This window comes from Poromitra crassiceps (assembly GCF_964638095.1).
Source record: "Poromitra crassiceps genome assembly, chromosome: 3".
Classification (NCBI taxonomy): Eukaryota; Metazoa; Chordata; class Actinopteri; order Beryciformes; family Melamphaidae; genus Poromitra; species Poromitra crassiceps.
The window spans coordinates 44,104,817-44,121,745 of NC_139625.1; the positions used below are offsets into that span (position 1 = coordinate 44,104,817).

General features: G+C 43.8%; 1 protein-coding gene across 1 annotated transcript in view; it reads left to right on the plus strand.

The window, feature by feature from the left end:
* Positions 1-16,929, plus strand: part of ehd4 (EH-domain containing 4) — a 107,390-nt gene that overhangs the window by 1,442 nt on the left and 89,019 nt on the right. The gene's annotated exons all lie outside the window — the stretch shown is intronic.

Consider the following 16,929-nt stretch of genomic DNA (forward strand, 5'->3'; position numbering starts at 1 on the left):
TTCAATCAATCTGCCCAGATAATGTGTGCTGAATCCACTCATGATTGATTGATTTATCTATCATCGGTCCATTTAACTATTTCTAAAATGTTGGCCATTTGAAGCCAGATTTAGAGGAATATCTAATTTTAAATTAACGTTAGGATTAGACTGTTGTGATATTATTATTTTGACATCATTGTCATCAGTGATGCAAAGTTTATGTCTGCGCACAATTGCCAAACTTTGCATGACTGATGACGTCACTCACTGATGATTGTCCGCAGAAATACAGACATACATACATACAGACACTCACTGATGACATAATCATCGAGTGCTTTAGTGACATCACTGATGATGACATTTTGACATCAGTGTCATCAGTGATGCAAAGTTGTATGTGACTAGGTGACAACCAAGTATAGTTTGGTGACAAGCTGGAGAGACAGTTGACGGTCGGAGAGACGGCATTCGGTACGGGATGGGTTTAGCACCCCATCCTGGCTCTCTTGTGAGGAAGAAATCCATAAACGCTACGGATTAGTCTCCTGAAAATCTGTGCAAAGATCGGCGCGGCCTGGGGACCTTCAGGCTAGAGCGAGGTGCCCGGTGCAGGCGAATGACGTGCAGCGCACAGGCCCCCTTGAGGCATCCTCTCTGCCTCTGGATTGCCTTTGCCCTGTGAGGGTCTGGTGAGACGAAGGAGGAGTGCGGCCGGGAGTTACCCACAGAGCCTAGATCCTCCATGCACCGAAGTGCCAATACTGCGGTGTAGCACTAGCTCTATTGCAGCGGATAGGGGTGTACGACCCTTCCGCGGGCAACGTTGCAGACAGAGTAGGAAGGCTGATCCCTTCTGGGACGCGAGTCGGGGTCTTAATTGGCCTCGGCTGGGTCTACTGGGCGAGGGTGTATGATGTTGAGAGACCCGAAACACCTTACGACCCCAGATAACATCACTGATGAGTGACGCGTCCTAGCGCATGCTGTAGTATGTATTTTAAAACATATGTCTGCGCACAATTCTCAACTTTGCATCACTGATGATATCACTCACTGATGACATCACAATGATTGTACGCTAGGGATGTTCATTTTGAAAATGTTCCAAAATCGATAATCGGTGAAAATTAACGATCAATTATCGATTATCGATCATATTAATACTTAGAAAATTTTCAATTTTTTCAATTTTTTCAAATTTTTTTTTTTTTTACAAAATGAATGCCTATGGCAGAAAATACGAAAGACAACGTGTTCTCCTCAATGAACTCTTTATTTCAATGTGTCTCCTCTCTCTAACACTGCTGTCCCCGGCGCATGCCGGTGTGAATTTCCCATGTTTAAAACAGTTTTGTTGGCACAAAGGCCCGTGCCCAGCCAGAAAACTAGAGACTATATGAAGCTCCACCTCACGTTAGTCGGCTGTGCAATGGAGTGGGGCGAGGAGGAACGAATTCCACCCAAACCTAGTCAAAAAAAAAAAAAAAAAAATTAAAAAATTAAAAAATCGATCCAAATGCCACAGGATCGATTCCAATCCTTAACGATCAATTATCGATTTTCGATAATTGATGAACATCCCTATTGTACGCAGACATACATACAGACAGACAGACACTCCTGGAATTATAGATAGATCGAGATCAGAAATCTGGTAGTTTGATGCTGCCTTGCTTAGCGATGATGATACACAGTTGGTAGAAGATGTTATAAGATCTATAGCTACATGTCATTTCAGTTTGCTGGTAAAATTCGGCATATAGATATTTCATCAAGCAGCATTTCATTTCAATAAATGTTTCGATTTGACCCTCACTGCTCGCTTTGTGCTGTGGTGACAGTGGGAAGAACAGGCAAATCCGTAAAAAAAGGAAATGTCATTGAGAAGACTGCTTGGTGGATCAGGTCTATGCTGAATTGAATAGATGATCATAATGATTTGGACAAGGCGTTGAGATTAGTTTGCTGATAAGCCTGATATTTTAAACAGATGGATATTTAAATAGATGTGACCTTCTCTCTACACGAGAGCTCAGATCAGGGCTTCTTTGTCAATAGGCTCATACAGAAATAGAGTTTCCAGGCTACATTGTGATGGTCAGTAATATAGGCTATCTGCTCTGTTTAGGCTCAAAGCATCATATATTTTTGTAATAATTTCTTTCTTTCTTTCTTTCTTTCTTTCTTTCTTTCTTTCTTTCTTTCTTTCTTTCTGCTTTGTAATTGCTTGAGAGTTGACTTGATGCACAAAGAGAAGACTTGGCTTGACTTGGATTCTGGTGACTTGTAACCTTGACTTGTTCGATGACTTGAAAAAGGCAACCTGAACTTCTGTTTCAGGAGAGTTTCATTCACTCTGGCATGCATGGCCGTAACTAGCTATGAGCACGGGGAGGTCCGGACCTCCCCTAATATTTCAGATTTTTTTTTCTTTCTTTTTTTTTATAAAACAATCTGCATGGAAAAGCATGAAAAACACGGGATCGCTTTTATTTTGAAACGAAAGGCAGGTCAGGCAGGAAGTCATCTGACGCCGCGTCCGCGGTAACTTGATTCCGAGAGAGCAGCAGCATGGTGGTGAGTGATGACTGTCTGGTGAGCGAGCTGCGAGACAGTGAGCGAGTGAACGACAGACAGTGAGTGACACTGACAGATTTTTACAGAGGGACAAATAAATGTCCCTCTGTATGTTTTTTTTATTATCGATGATGACTTATCATATCAGCCGTATTATCGTGTACGGCTTGGGTTGTGTACCTGTGTTTGTAGGTGTCATTTTGATATGAATTTGGCTAAAACAGTTTGTGTTTGTTAGTTACAATTATGTTGACAGGAGAGCTGAGCAGGTGGTGACATGAAAGAGAATATACTGAATAATGACATCACAACAGTATAATCCTAATGTTGATTTAAAATGATATATTACTCTAAATATGGCTAAAAAAGGGGGGAAAAAAACTAATTTTTTTTTGCTGGACCTCCCCTATTTCGGAACCCTGGTTACGGCCCTGCTGGCATGTTGTCACGAGTTAAAGAGCTGACTGCCCCCCCCTCACTATCAGAAGAACACACACACATGCACACACACCCTAAGCCCACGTTCACACCATACGCCGAAGCAACGCTCAACCTATGCTGAACCCACAATCAGATCAGAAATCTGGTAGTTTGATGCTGCCTTGCTTAGCGACGAAGATACACAGTTGGTAGAAGATGTTATAAGATCTATACTGCCCTACAAAGGAGAAAGCCAGTAACTCACCAGAGTGCAGAGCTGAGAAAAATGACTTTAAAGTTTTCTTGTCATCCAGACAAAATAGTTGCAGGCAGATCATTAAATATGTGGCAATTCTTTGTTTTTTTAGTCGTTATTTATCCATATAAAAATATTTAGCTAAATCTTGACCTTTGACCTTCATTTGGCCGTCCTTGTTAACAGACGAGGCCGCTCAACTGTGACTTAACTGTGAAGCGATAAAAAGAGCGACCAAAAAGTAGCGATAGGCTGTCTTGCAGGAAGAATGAGTACCGTAAATTCCGGACTATAAGCCGCACCTTTTTTCCCGTTTTTTGGGCTTTTTTGGCCCCTGCGGCTTATATAACGGTGCGGCTTATCTATGGATTAAAAAAAAAAAAAAAACTCTCTTTTTTAGCACTCTTTCTAACTATAAATCCACTTCTGTTTTAATTTCCTCTCTTGCCCTCTTTTCACCACACTGTATGACACTGTATGACACTGTGTGCACTGTAAATAACAACACAGGTGGTGTTGTGTTATGTTGTTTTGTTGAAATGTTAATAAATGGGAGCTTCCTCAAACAGCCATCTCTTTCCCGACAATCCCCTCTGTGCATGAACCCTTACATATGGTAATTAAACATTAAAACACAAAAAAAAAAAAAAAAAATACCATTAAAACACCCGCGGCTTATAGTCCGGTGCGGCTTATATAAGAAAAAAATAGTCAACTTTGCAGGTGCGGCTTATACACCGGTGCGGCTTATAGTCCGGAATTTACGGTAATTTAATGGCTGCGCAAAGACAGACAAAATTTGCAGTTTTAGTCGGCGTGCCGTGGTGGGCGTTACGCGTTTGAGCCCTTTCAATGAATAAAGTTGATGTTCACCCGGGGTCTATTTAGCTGTTGTACACATTCCGAATGCACCGCCCATGAGGTCCGTGGTTGGTCAATTCATAGATAAATAGATAGATACTTTATTGATCCTTTGCAGGAAATTCATGTGTCACGTAATGCACGTAATGCAATCCATGTCTGCCATGCATCCCTTTTTTTTGTCTTGGAGGGTGGGCGTTAACCACTTTTGAGAGTTTTGTGTTCCAGACGTAGAGATAATCTACGGCTGGCACTGCGAGACTACTACTTTGCCAACCTCTCTGCAGTTGTCTCGGCTTGTTTTAGTGAAAGAATTCAGACTCTTGAAATTTGCTGAGCATCACTAGTTTACCTTAAAAAAACATATTGTTAGGCATACTGTGAGACTGGTGGATTTACATGCGGATACTTGATGTCCAAGACACACTTGGTAAACTGGGGTCTCGATAACTGGAAACGCTGTGGCACTTGATAGCTGAGTCTACAAGGTTCGAAGATGGGAACTGTTGCAGTCAAGATCAATCTATGGACAACTACAGAGGATGTGCAGAGCACACCCTTATAGGTCCCGAATATGACATCAACCTGCTTTATGACATCATCAGTGAGGCCATCAAAGATGACATGTTCATAACTTATGACATCATCACTGTCAACATCCCAATGATGACATCCTAAAAGCGTCCAGTGACGTAATTGAAGTAAGGCCTGTAATTGAAGATAAGTCTGCCTTTTTATTTCATTGGGTTTTTAGCCCTAGTTGCACCTTTATTGCAATTCTTGTTTATTTCATGTTTTTAACAGTGCATCAAGGTATTGTGTATTACTGCAATATTTTTTGTTAAATAAATTTGAGCTGTATAAAAAAATAAAAAAATAATGGATCGTGTGAGTGACTTAAAGGAGAGATAAAAAAAAAAAAAAACATTTTCAGCTTAAATGCTATACTCACCCAGAACATAATTTTCTGAAATTGACATGTATAAAGTAGTGGTGTCAACAGTTACAAAATTTTCTAAACGTGTACACGGGACCTTTTGGCATTTTTTTAAACCGCATTTGTGCTATACAATCGGTAGAGGGCAATGTCGCCATTCAAATACCTCCCAAACCCATAGACAGCAGCGATGCTCTCTGTGTCTGTTCCCTCTTTGTTGAACTCGTTGTCTGGTCCAGAGCGGAAGTAGCAGCAACATTCCATGCCATTACAGTCGCGGGTACTTCTGGAACGATGATGTGAGTTTTCGAGTCACAAAATTGTCCCTCGTTGGTTTCCCCGCGAGGTCTCGCCCACTATATTAACGTTACATTGTGACCACCGCGGTCACATGGGCCATGCGTCCATTACGTGCAACGTTACTGCACTAATTAGTGTAACATTAAAATTATCATCTGTAGCTTACAGGCAGCATTATCACCTCTAAACAGTTTATTTTTGATGAGAAATGAATGATTGCCAGTCCAAAACAGATTGTCAAAATAGTGTGGAAAAAGTGTTTGAGTATCTCTTTAAAAATGTTATTTAAAAGGACAAAGAAAAAGACGGGTAGTCGGTTATTGATTTTTCGAAACACATAATTATGATTTACTATCCGGTTACACGTGTACACATGTACACGGTGACATCCCTAAAGATATAATGCCCGCAAAACAGCCTGGAACAGAGGCTGTAGGGGCAACTGCAAAATAGCTTATTTTCTGCCACACACCGGCTCATATCCTTATTGTATCATAGCGTCAATGAGAAAATGAACGCTGTATTTACCTTGCTGCAGCCAGCGTGTGTTCACCCTTTCTCTCTGCTGTCCATCACATTGGTACAGTAGAGATAGAACATCCCATTGCCCCCGCTCCTCAGTTTATAATCAATATGACTTTAGTCCGACTCAAATAAATACGGGCGGCCATCGAATTCAAATGCATCATCCATATTATCGAAATCAGGAAAATATCCAGCCATCCTACAGTGTTTACTGTCATGGACTTTCATGGCGGCTTGATCCACTGCAGCTGAGCTCTCAACTTTCACCTGATGTGACTCTCGCAAGACTTGGTTACACAGTCCCCGGATGTGACAGCTGGCTGAGAGAAGTAAATAGTGCTCCTCATTTATGCCAGTGTCATATAATGATATGAGCCGCTGTGTCAGAAAATAAGCTATTTACAGGATGCAAACGCATGCATTACACATGCCCCTATTTCCTCTGTTCCAGGCCGTTGCTCGGCGCTTATAGCTTTGTAGTGGATCGATTTCAAAAATTCCTTTTCAGGGTGAGTTATAAAGCATAAATAAAGCTGGAAATAATCCAGCTTGTAATCCAGGTTGTAAAAAACTGGAATTATCCTTTAATGACTTTAATGAAGGAAAATGTGGGTCCTGTTGAGAACCAGTTCTTTGCCATCGGTTTGCACTGCACTACACGAGAACCAAGATGGCAGCGGCCAAAATCCCATACTACAGGCTTCAAAACAGGAGTTCACAAACCAATGAGTGACGTCACACACACACTGTCCATCCATCTCTTTATACAGTCTATGGTTAGAACACACATGCACGCACACACACACACACACACACACACACACACCGCAAACACACACACATACACCCCTCCACCCATGCGGTATCAGTGGTAACTGGGTGTTGCACTGCATGTTGTGACCTGTGGAGCCTCTATCAGTCTGCCAGCAGAGACACACACTCCGCTGGGAACTGGGTCAACACACACACACACAGGCACACACACACACACACACATACACAGTGTTTGGTTACGACACACACATGCTCTCTCATATGTTCCTATTGCTTCGACACACACATTGACTATGTTTACATTCACACAATATAAAAAAAAACATCTTATTCTGAAAAAGATAATATTCCTACCCCGTTGTTTACTGTACATGGCTATTGGCTAATGAAAATGAATATTCCACTAATATTCCTGTTTCCATCCAGCCGTGCATACTCTAATTACTGTAACAGAGTGGTGCCCAACAGTAGATCAGGATCTTCTGGTAGATCTCAGGGTGCTTACCGGTAGATCTCAAAATAATTGTTATGCCTCCGCCGGCGATAGCCAGGCTGGAGGCATTATGGATCCGGATTGTCCGTCCGTACATACGTCAGTCCGTCCGTACGTATGTCCGTCCATCCGATGTTCGTTAACGCGATATCTGAGGAACGCCTTGACGGAATTTCATCAAATTTGCCTCAAACATCGACTTGGACTCAAGGATGAACTGATTAGATTTTGGTGGTCAAAGGTCAAAGGCCAAGGTCACTGTGACCTTTCGAACGCCATTTTCAAGCTTGTTAACGCGATATCTGAGGAATGCCTTGACGGAATTTAATCAAACTTGCCTCAAACATCGACTTGCACTCAAGCATGAACTGATTAGATTTTGGTGGTCAAAGGTTGAGATCACTGTGACTTCTTGAACGCCATTTTCAAGCTTGTTAATGTGATATCTCAGGAATGCCTTGACAGAATTTCATCAAATTTGCCTCAAACAAGGGCTGATCACGTGAGGAAGGGCTGATCACGTGAGGAAGGGCTGATCACGTGACAAGGGAGTATGGCGGACTGAGTCGTTTGGATGCCGGATAATTTAACGATTAAATACCTCGAATAGCTCAATGCTGTGAGATTAAATCGAGGATACCTACTTTTTACACCAAGGCGGTTGTATGTCAAGACTTGTTCGCTCCCTAGAAACAAGACAATCTACGAAAAACCGAGAGGCTGCGTGGCACGCCTTCAAACAAAGTATGGGGGGCGAGCAACCACCTGCTTGGGCTCAAGAACTTTTAACACAAGTTGCCAGCATAAAAGACTCTTTTGAACGTCGGTTTGACGACTTGAACAACTCAATAAAAGAGCTTAAAAAGGACACGCGGGCCATGGTGAGCAGAGTGGGGAATACCGAGAAACGTATTGGGTCCCTGGAAGACAAACATGCAACTCACCAAGCGGCCATTCAAGACGTTACAAAGGAGATAAAGAATTTAAAAGCTAAAGTCTCCTACTTGGAATCACACAGCAGACGAAATAATCTGCTCATCGTTGGCCTGAAGGAAGGCTTACTGGAGAACGATGACCCTGGTAACGAGCTGGGGGTCCACCCGCTATGCCGACCACCCGCAATGCCGACCACCCGCAATGCCGACCTTAGGTTTAGGCGTGGGGGTGGGAGAGGTTAGGTTTTGGGTTAGGGTCTGGGGGAGGTTAGGTTTAGGCATGGGGGGAGGTTAGGTTTGGCGTGGGGGCTGGGAGAGGTTAGGTTTTGGGTTAGGGTCTGGGGGAGGTTAGGTTTAGGCATGGGGGGAGGTTAGGTTTGGCGTGGGGGCTGGGAGAGGTTAGCTCCACCGACACGCTGCACGCCGCCTCGCTCAGCTGGTTCTGCTTGTGGGCTATCGGCATTGCGACCTGTCGGCACTGCGGCCTGTCGGCACATAGACGCGGCACCAACGAGCTGGCAGCGATTTTGCGCTATGTCCTGGACCGGAGTGAAACAGACCCCGCACCAGAGGTAGAATGGCATCACAGGTCCTTTCGCCACCGCCCGGACCCGTCAGAGCCACCGAGGCCGTACATTGTTCGGATGCTGAGATGGAGCGACCGACAACTCATTTTGAGGGCTGCTTTAAAGAAGAAGAAACTGGCATGGAAAGGCCAAACCTTCCATGTGTTTCAAGACCTCCCGCCTGAGATCCAACACAGACGCGCCGAGTATGGAGATATAAAAAAGAAGCTACGTGATGCGGGGCTTCGCTACGGATTGCTTTTCCCTGCTAGACTCATTGTGACAGTGGATGGCCAGAAACATATTTACACATCTCCTGAAGAAGCATCCAGGGATCTGACTACTCGCCTTCCATCTATTTTTGGATGAAGAAATAGAGGTATGAGGAAAACGCATTAACAGTCAACTGAGTAGCCTATCATTTTTTCTTTTTTTCTTCTCCCTTTTTTTTAATATACCGTAAATTCCGGACTATAAGCCGCGGCTTTTTTCCCGTTTTTTGGCCCCTGCGGCTTATATAACGGTGCGTCTTATCTATGGATTTTTTCAGAAAAAAAATTTCAAATACAAATAAAATCTCTCTTTTTTAGCACTCTTTCTACCTATAAATCCACTTCTGTTTTAATTTCCTCTGTTGCCCTCTTTTCACCACACCGCGGACACTGTGTGCACTGTCGAAATAAACAAAGGTGTTGTGTTATGTTGTTTTGTTGAAATGTTATGGTAATACGGTAAATGGGAGCTTCCTCAAACAGCCAACAATCCCCTCTGTGCGTGAACCCTTACATATGGTAATTACGGTAAGCAAAGTTCATCAGCCCGGAACACAACACGACTAGCAGTCTGTCTCTCACTTACGATGGGGAAGGTACGAAGAAATTCACACGACGCAGCATTCAAGCTGAAAGCAGTCGAACTCGCACTAAAAGAGGGAAATAGAGCAGCCGCGCGTACTCTGGGCATAAATGAATCGATGGTGAGACGTTGGAAAAAGCAGCAGGAGGAACTTTCTCAGTGTAAGAAAACTAAAAAGTCCTTCAGAGGCCACAAAAGCAGATGGCCGGAGCTTGAAGATTTCCTTGAGGACTGGGTGTTGACCCAGCGAGCAGACGGCCGAGGCGTTTCCACGGTGCAGATCCGACTGAAGGCAAAAACAGTAGCCACCGAGATGAAAATTGAACATTTCAGAGGTGGGCCATCTTGGTGCTTTCGTTTCATGAGACGAAAGGGACTGTCTGTCCGGGCGCGGACGACTGTGTGCCAACAACTCCCTCCCGACTACCAGGAGAAAATCGCAAACTTCGGCGAATACACACAAAGGAAGATCAAGGATCATTCCATCGAACCGGAGCAGATCATAAACATGGATGAAGTGCCCTTGACGTTCGACCTGCCACTCACTCGCACTGTGAACAAGAAAGGTGAATCGTCGATCACGTTAAGAACCACAGGTCACGAGAGAACCAACTTCACTTGTGTTCTAGGCTGCACAGCATCTGGAGCGAAGCTGCCGCCAATGGTGATTTTCAAGCGGATTACGATGCCGAAAGAGAAAATGCCCACTGGTATCTGCGTCAAAGTCAACAAGAAAGGGTGGATGATGGAAAGTGTCATGAAGGAGTGGTTGTCTCAGTGCTACGTCCAGCGCCCTGGAGGATACTTTCACCAAAAGAAAGCGTTGCTCGTCCTGGACAGCATGAGGGCTCATATCACCGATTCGGTCAAAGCAGCCATCAAGAAAACAAACAGCATTCCAGCTGTGATACCTGGGGGCACGACCAAGCATCTCCAGCCACTCGACATCAGTGTCAATCGCGCATTTAAAGTGGCGCTGCGCATCGAGTGGGAGACGTGGATGACGAGCGGGGACAAGTCATTCACAAAAACAGGGCGAATGAGGAAGGCAACTTTCGCACAAGTTTGCCAGTGGGTCCTGACAGCGTGGAGGAGTGTTAAGACATCCACGATCACCAACGGGTTCCGAAAGGCTGGACTGCTGCGTGACGAAGAGGAGGACGCCGCCACAGCTGAGGGCCTTCAGAGGCTGTTCGAGTCGGACAGTGACGAAGAGGAGTTCGTTGGTTTTGAGAGCGACAACGAAGGAGAGAGAGGAGTGGTTGACGAAGCCACCCTGAACCTGTTCGTTTCCGACACTGAAGTTGAGGACTTTGCTGGTTTCAGTACGGAGGAAGAAGAGGAAGACGAGGAAGACGAGGATTAGTGACTTTACTTTGACTCTGTTTACAGCCGTTTGCTGCACCTTCATCTAAAAGATGAAGAGAAGGATTACCTGGTTTTGTTGGCAGCACCTTATCCTTTTGAGGATTGTTTTTTGTTTTCCAGTTATTTACTGCACCTTAACCTTTTGAGAATTGTTTTATTGTTTTTACAGCACTTTATCCTTTTGAGGATTGTTTTATTATTATTATTATTGTTTTATTTTTTATAGCTACGGTATTTATTTTGTTGAAATGTGAATAAATGGGAGCTTCTTATAGCCTATAGCCTACCCTACCGTAATGCTTGTTTTGTTGAAAATAAATGGGAGCTTCCCCAAACAGCGATCTCTTTCCCGACATTCCTCTCTGTGCAGAACCCTTTCATATGGTAATTAAACATCAAAACACCCGCGGCTTATAGTCCGGTGCGGCTTATAGAAGAAAAAAATAGTCAATTTTGGTGCTGCGGCTTATAGACCGGTGCGTCTTATAGTCCGGAATTTACGGTAGATGCTTAATGAGGTGGACAACGAGCTCTGGTCTGGCTGTGAAATGCTTTGAATGGCTTAACGCCTGCTCCCTTTGGGTCATGGATAAAGGGAAAGAGTTTCTTTCTCTTCTTTTTTTTGTGTGTGTTTTGCCCTATGGCATTGCTACGTGTGTATGTATATGTGTTTTTGTTTTGTTTTGTTTGTCTACCCATTTATGTTGGTACAGAATCTACAAGGATGAAACTGGAAAGGTCTATAATAAAAAAATAATGGCATTAAATAATATCAATTTGATTAGCTGGAACGTGAAAGGGATCTCAAATAAAACAAAAAGATATAAAATTATTTCACATTTGAAATCCCTATCATGTGATCTGGCAATGCTCCAGGAAACCCATTTAAACGAAATAGAATCAGCTAAATTGAAACAAAGATGGGTGGGTCAGGTATTTTCAGCACCGGGCAGTCGTGCTTCTAGAGGGGTTAATATTTTGATAGCAAAGAGAATATCATTCAGACTTTCAAAACAAATAGTTGACAAAGAGGGTAGATATATCATTTTGTCAGGTTTCCTACAAAATGAAAAATGTACTTTAGTTAATGTGTATGGTCCTAACAATGGACAGAATATTTTTCTATCCAAACTGAACTTGTAGTTGGCAGAATTTGCAGATCACCCTATTCTGTTGGGCGGGGACCTTAACCTGGTTAGTGATGCCTCAGTTGATAGATCTGGTCGTCCTCTCCCATCAGATGTAGTATTATCAAATGCTCTTAAAGAAATGACAAATTCACTTGCTTTATCCGATATGTGGCGTGTTGTTAATCCTGACACACGTGAATACACTTTTTACTCTCATGCTCACAATTCATATTCCAGGATTGATTATTTACTCTTCTCACAGTCTTTGGTTGGCAATGTAATTGACTGCAAAATCCACAACATCATTATCTCAGATCATGCTCCCTTGTCAGTCCTCTTTACCCCTGCTGTAGTTAACAATAAAACTAAACAATGGAGGTTTAACAATTCTCTACTGAAAGACAGAGATTTTGTCTCTATGATAAATGAGAAAACTCAGGATTACATCAGTATCAATCTGGAATCAGTGCAGTCAGTCCAGACTGTATGGGAGGCCTTTAAGGCAACTTGTAGGGGCTGGATTATAAGCCACTCAACAGCCAGAAAAAGGGAAAAAATGGCAAGGAAGCATGGCCTGATTACTGAACTTAAGACTCTTGAAACGAGGCATATGTTGGACCCTGATAATTTACAACTTAAAAATGATGTGTCAGTTATAAGAGCAGATTTACAAACGATTATACATGAGGAAAATGCATTTGCTCTTTTTCAATTACGTCGAAAATATTTTGAATCAGGTGATAAGGCTGGTAAGATGCTTGCTCTAAGACTGAAGCAACAAGAAAATCGCCAGTCAATCTCCAGCATAAAGGATGAAGATGGGTCTCTTTGGTCTGTGACCAAATCCAAATTAACCAAGCATTCACAAAGTTTTATAGCACATTGTATAAATCTGAATGTTGTTCGAATGAAGAGGAAATGGTAAACTTTTTCAGAGATATACATTTGCCAACCCTCTGTGAAGATGAAAGAGACTCATTAGAGACACCTATCCTGGAACCCGAAATAAAATCAGCCATTAAATCTCTTGCAACTGGTAAAACACCAGGAGATGATGGCTATACAATTGAATTTTATAAGTGTTTCCAGGATATTCTCACACCACTTTTTAAGTTGCTGTTTGATGATATAATAACTAATCAATCCATGCCACCAACCATGCGCCAGGCAACTATTTCACTAATTCCTAAACCAGGCAAGGATCATTTGCAAATGAGTAATTATAGACCCTTGAGTATTTTAAATAACGACTATAAGTTGTTTGCAAAGATCCTTGCAAGACGAATGGAGGGGATTATGGGCTCTTTAGTGCATGTTGACCAGGCAGGCTTTATACAAGGGCGCCTGGCCTCAAATAATATGAGGAGGCTGCTGCACATCATGACCAGGGCGGGGGCTTCTCAGCATCCGGCGATAGCAGTATCGCTGGATGCTGAGAAAGCCTTCGATCGAGTGGAGTGGAAATATTTGTTCTATGCACTTTCTAGGTACGGATTTGGACCGGTTTTTATGAAATGGATAAAGGCACTCTACCAGGAACCAGTAGCAACAGTTAGAACTAATGGTGTGTTGTCTAGTCCGTTCCATCTTTATCGGTCTACGCGCCAAGGGTGTCCGGCATCACCATCAATTTTTATTCTTGCACTCGAACCGCTTGCTTGCGCTATACGGTCCCAGAAGGATATAACTGGTATTCCTATTGGTGACTATGAATTCAAGGCCAGTCTGTTCGCCGATGACATATTATTAACATTAACAAATCCAAGATACTCTATCCCTCAAGTACTAAAACTTATTGATACATTTGGACACTTTTCTGGCTATAAAGTAAATTATAGTAAGAGTGAGGCCACCCCACTTAACCATCTAACTTTTCAATCACACTTGGGTACCACCCCATTTAATTGGTTGCCAAATGGCATGAAATACTTGGGAATCAAAATTCGATCACCCATTGAAAAAATGGTAGAGTTAAATGCTCCTGATCTCCTTAGGACGATTAGGGAAGATATCAAAAGATGGACAGTCCTGCCTCTATCCCTGTGGGGCAGAGCTGAAGTCATCAAAATGAATATGCTACCAAGGCTGGCTTTTCTTATGTCATCTATACCTCTTCAGTTTCCCCCTAGTTGGTTTAAGGAAATAAACAAATTATTCTCTGGTTTCCTATGGAGGGACAAAAAACGAAGGATCAGCTATAAAAAATTAATACAGCCGCGAAGCAGTGGAGGAATAGGACTTCCAGATATCCACCAGTACTACATAGCATATAATTCAAGATACCCCTTGCAGTGGGCTTATAATGGTGTGAGACAGATTGGTGGGTGGGAATGGCTTGAGGAGAAAATCCTACAAGAACACAACAAGGTCTTAACCCTATCAATGTTATGGTACAATCCAAAGATCACTCTGAGAATGAATAACCCACTGTTTGAATTCTCATGTGAAATGGTGAAAATATTGCAGAAACGTTTGACTTTTAGTGGAAATTCTCTACCATCATGTCCATTATGGAATAACCCTTTATTCACTGCGGGTGGTGAAACCCTTAAAAACAGTGTATGGCAGCAGCACAACATTAAACATGTGGGGCAAGTGGTGAGTAATGGAAAAGTGGTCTCTTTTCAATTGAAAACTGAATTTGGGCTGAAAGACTCTGAATTTTTATCATATTTGCAAATTAAATCTCTCACAAAGTCACTACTCTCTAAGAGTATGGACATTGGAAACAAGAGAGACCTGGAAGCTAAATTAATGAAGGCTGCTGTCGGGAAGGGCACAGTCTCAGCAGTATAGGCTACTGTGCTGCGCCAAGTAAAACTCATTGGGAGCGTGACATGGGCTTCCCCATAACTACATCACAATGGGATGCAGCACTCAAAAATAGTACAAAAATATCTAACTGTGTTAGATATAAGATCATACAAATAAAGATAATACACAGGGCTTATATTACACCCTGTACATTAAAGGTCCCAATTCGTGCAGCTGTAACCTCTTAAAAACGTGTGTCTCTGGTCCATAAAACATGATTCTGGATTAATCTGTCGAAAATATAGCAAACCCGTTTGTTGTGACGGAGTTCTCACTTCCTCATCTGGTCGCTTCCCAAGAACGGCCTGTTTCTATAATATATTCAGAACTAACAGTTCCCATTGGCCGCTGAGGGAGAGCCCGCCCCAGGCTCCCAGCGGCCAATCAGATTAGCGTCTGTGGACCAGCACGCTAGGTTGCGAGTTATCGTTAACTAAACGGTACTACGCTAAAGAGGACATCTCAAAATGCCTAGACTTACCGAATGCACCTCTGCAGTTGCTGGATCACGTACAGTTGGCGTCGCTCCAGCTAGAAGTGTTAATTTTGTGGCTATAGACTAAATGGTGCAGGTAGCTTGTGTGAGAGAGACCCGCGCAGTATGCAGGAGGAAGCTAGTGACGTCCCGATTCCCCCAGATTCCCCTCTGGGCAAACGAAGCGTTTGGGGGTGTGGCTTGGAGGAGACTGCAGAGGGACGCTGGATAGGGACAAATCCAACTGTGGCAGTTCTGAGCGTGTGACCACTCATTACAGGGAGGGCTGACAGCAGTATATATGCATTTACAAGTAAAAACAGCTTTTGCACGGAATGGGACCTTTAAAGAAAATCGATCATACATTATCTAAACTGTGCTGGCATGGATGTGGAGTAGAGGGGACGCTCATGCACTTGTTGTGGAACTGCCCTCTTGTCAAACAGTATTGGTCCGACATTACTGTAACCTTGTCTGGTCTCCTTGGCTTTGATATTAAACCTTGTCCTGTAACCTGCATATTGGGCGTGAAACTGTCTATTGAGCAACCAAAAATTGTCCACGATGTTATAACATCGGCCTTCCTTGCAGCTAAATGGATTATTCTAATGAATTGGAAACAACGGAAGCCAAATTGTTTCAATATGGAGACCTGGCGTAAAGACTTCATGGACTTGTTGTCAATGGAACAGGCAGCTCTACTCCTCCAAGAAGACAGGACTCAGGATCTTTATGGACCCTGGAGCTTTGTCAGAATCCTCACTGGAATTTCTTGAATAGACTTTGAATCGCTGAATCGTTTATATTCTGTACACCCCCCCCCCCCCCCCTTTTCTATCGTCTTTGTCATGTCCTGTTTGTATTGTAGCGGGTTGGGTTTGTGTGCTACTGTTGTGTGTTGTACTGTTCTGTGCATGGGGGTTAACTGTGGGATTGACATGTCTGTGGGGATTTACGGGGGTCTGTGAAGGCGACATATAGCCGTGGGTGGGGTGAGAGGGGGGTTCACCTGTGATTGGCTGGGGGGAGGGGAGCTGTGGGCGAGAGGGGAACAGCTCGGGGAGTTGGAGCGTGAGCCTGAGAGAGACGGCTGTGTTTTGGGGAGAGCTGAGAGCTAGGAGGGAGCTAGCGGGGTTTGAGTGTGTGTTGGGGGTTTGTTTTGGCGTGGGCTACGGCTGACAGTAGCCCTCGGACCTGTGATACCCAATAAAGTGTGGTAACTAGATCCTGACTCTCGCCTGGTTCCTGACAATGCTACACTGGCGTCAGAAGTTAAAACTAACGACTGGAAGACTCGAGCGCGACCTGGCGTTAGCGGTTAGCTGTTCGTGTGCTAGCTGCTTCAAGGACCACGTGGAATGGTGCGCATAGAAGAACGCCTGTCGGTGGACGGGGGGGAAAAGGAGCTACCGACCCCGGAGTTTAGCTCGGTGCTTGCTAGCATGGAGGGCCGCCTGAAGCAGGAGCTCAGCGCGGTACTTGCCGGCGTGGAGGCCCGCTTGATGCAGGAGATCAGACGGCTGTTGGAGGCGACGCCTGCCTGGGCAGAGGGGCTTATGGAGCTGCTACGGGAGGTCGCGCAGCGCGGAGAGAAGCGGACGGAGGAGCCGCAAAGAGAGTGTTGGACTTGTGGGGGACATGGACACCTGGCGAGGTGG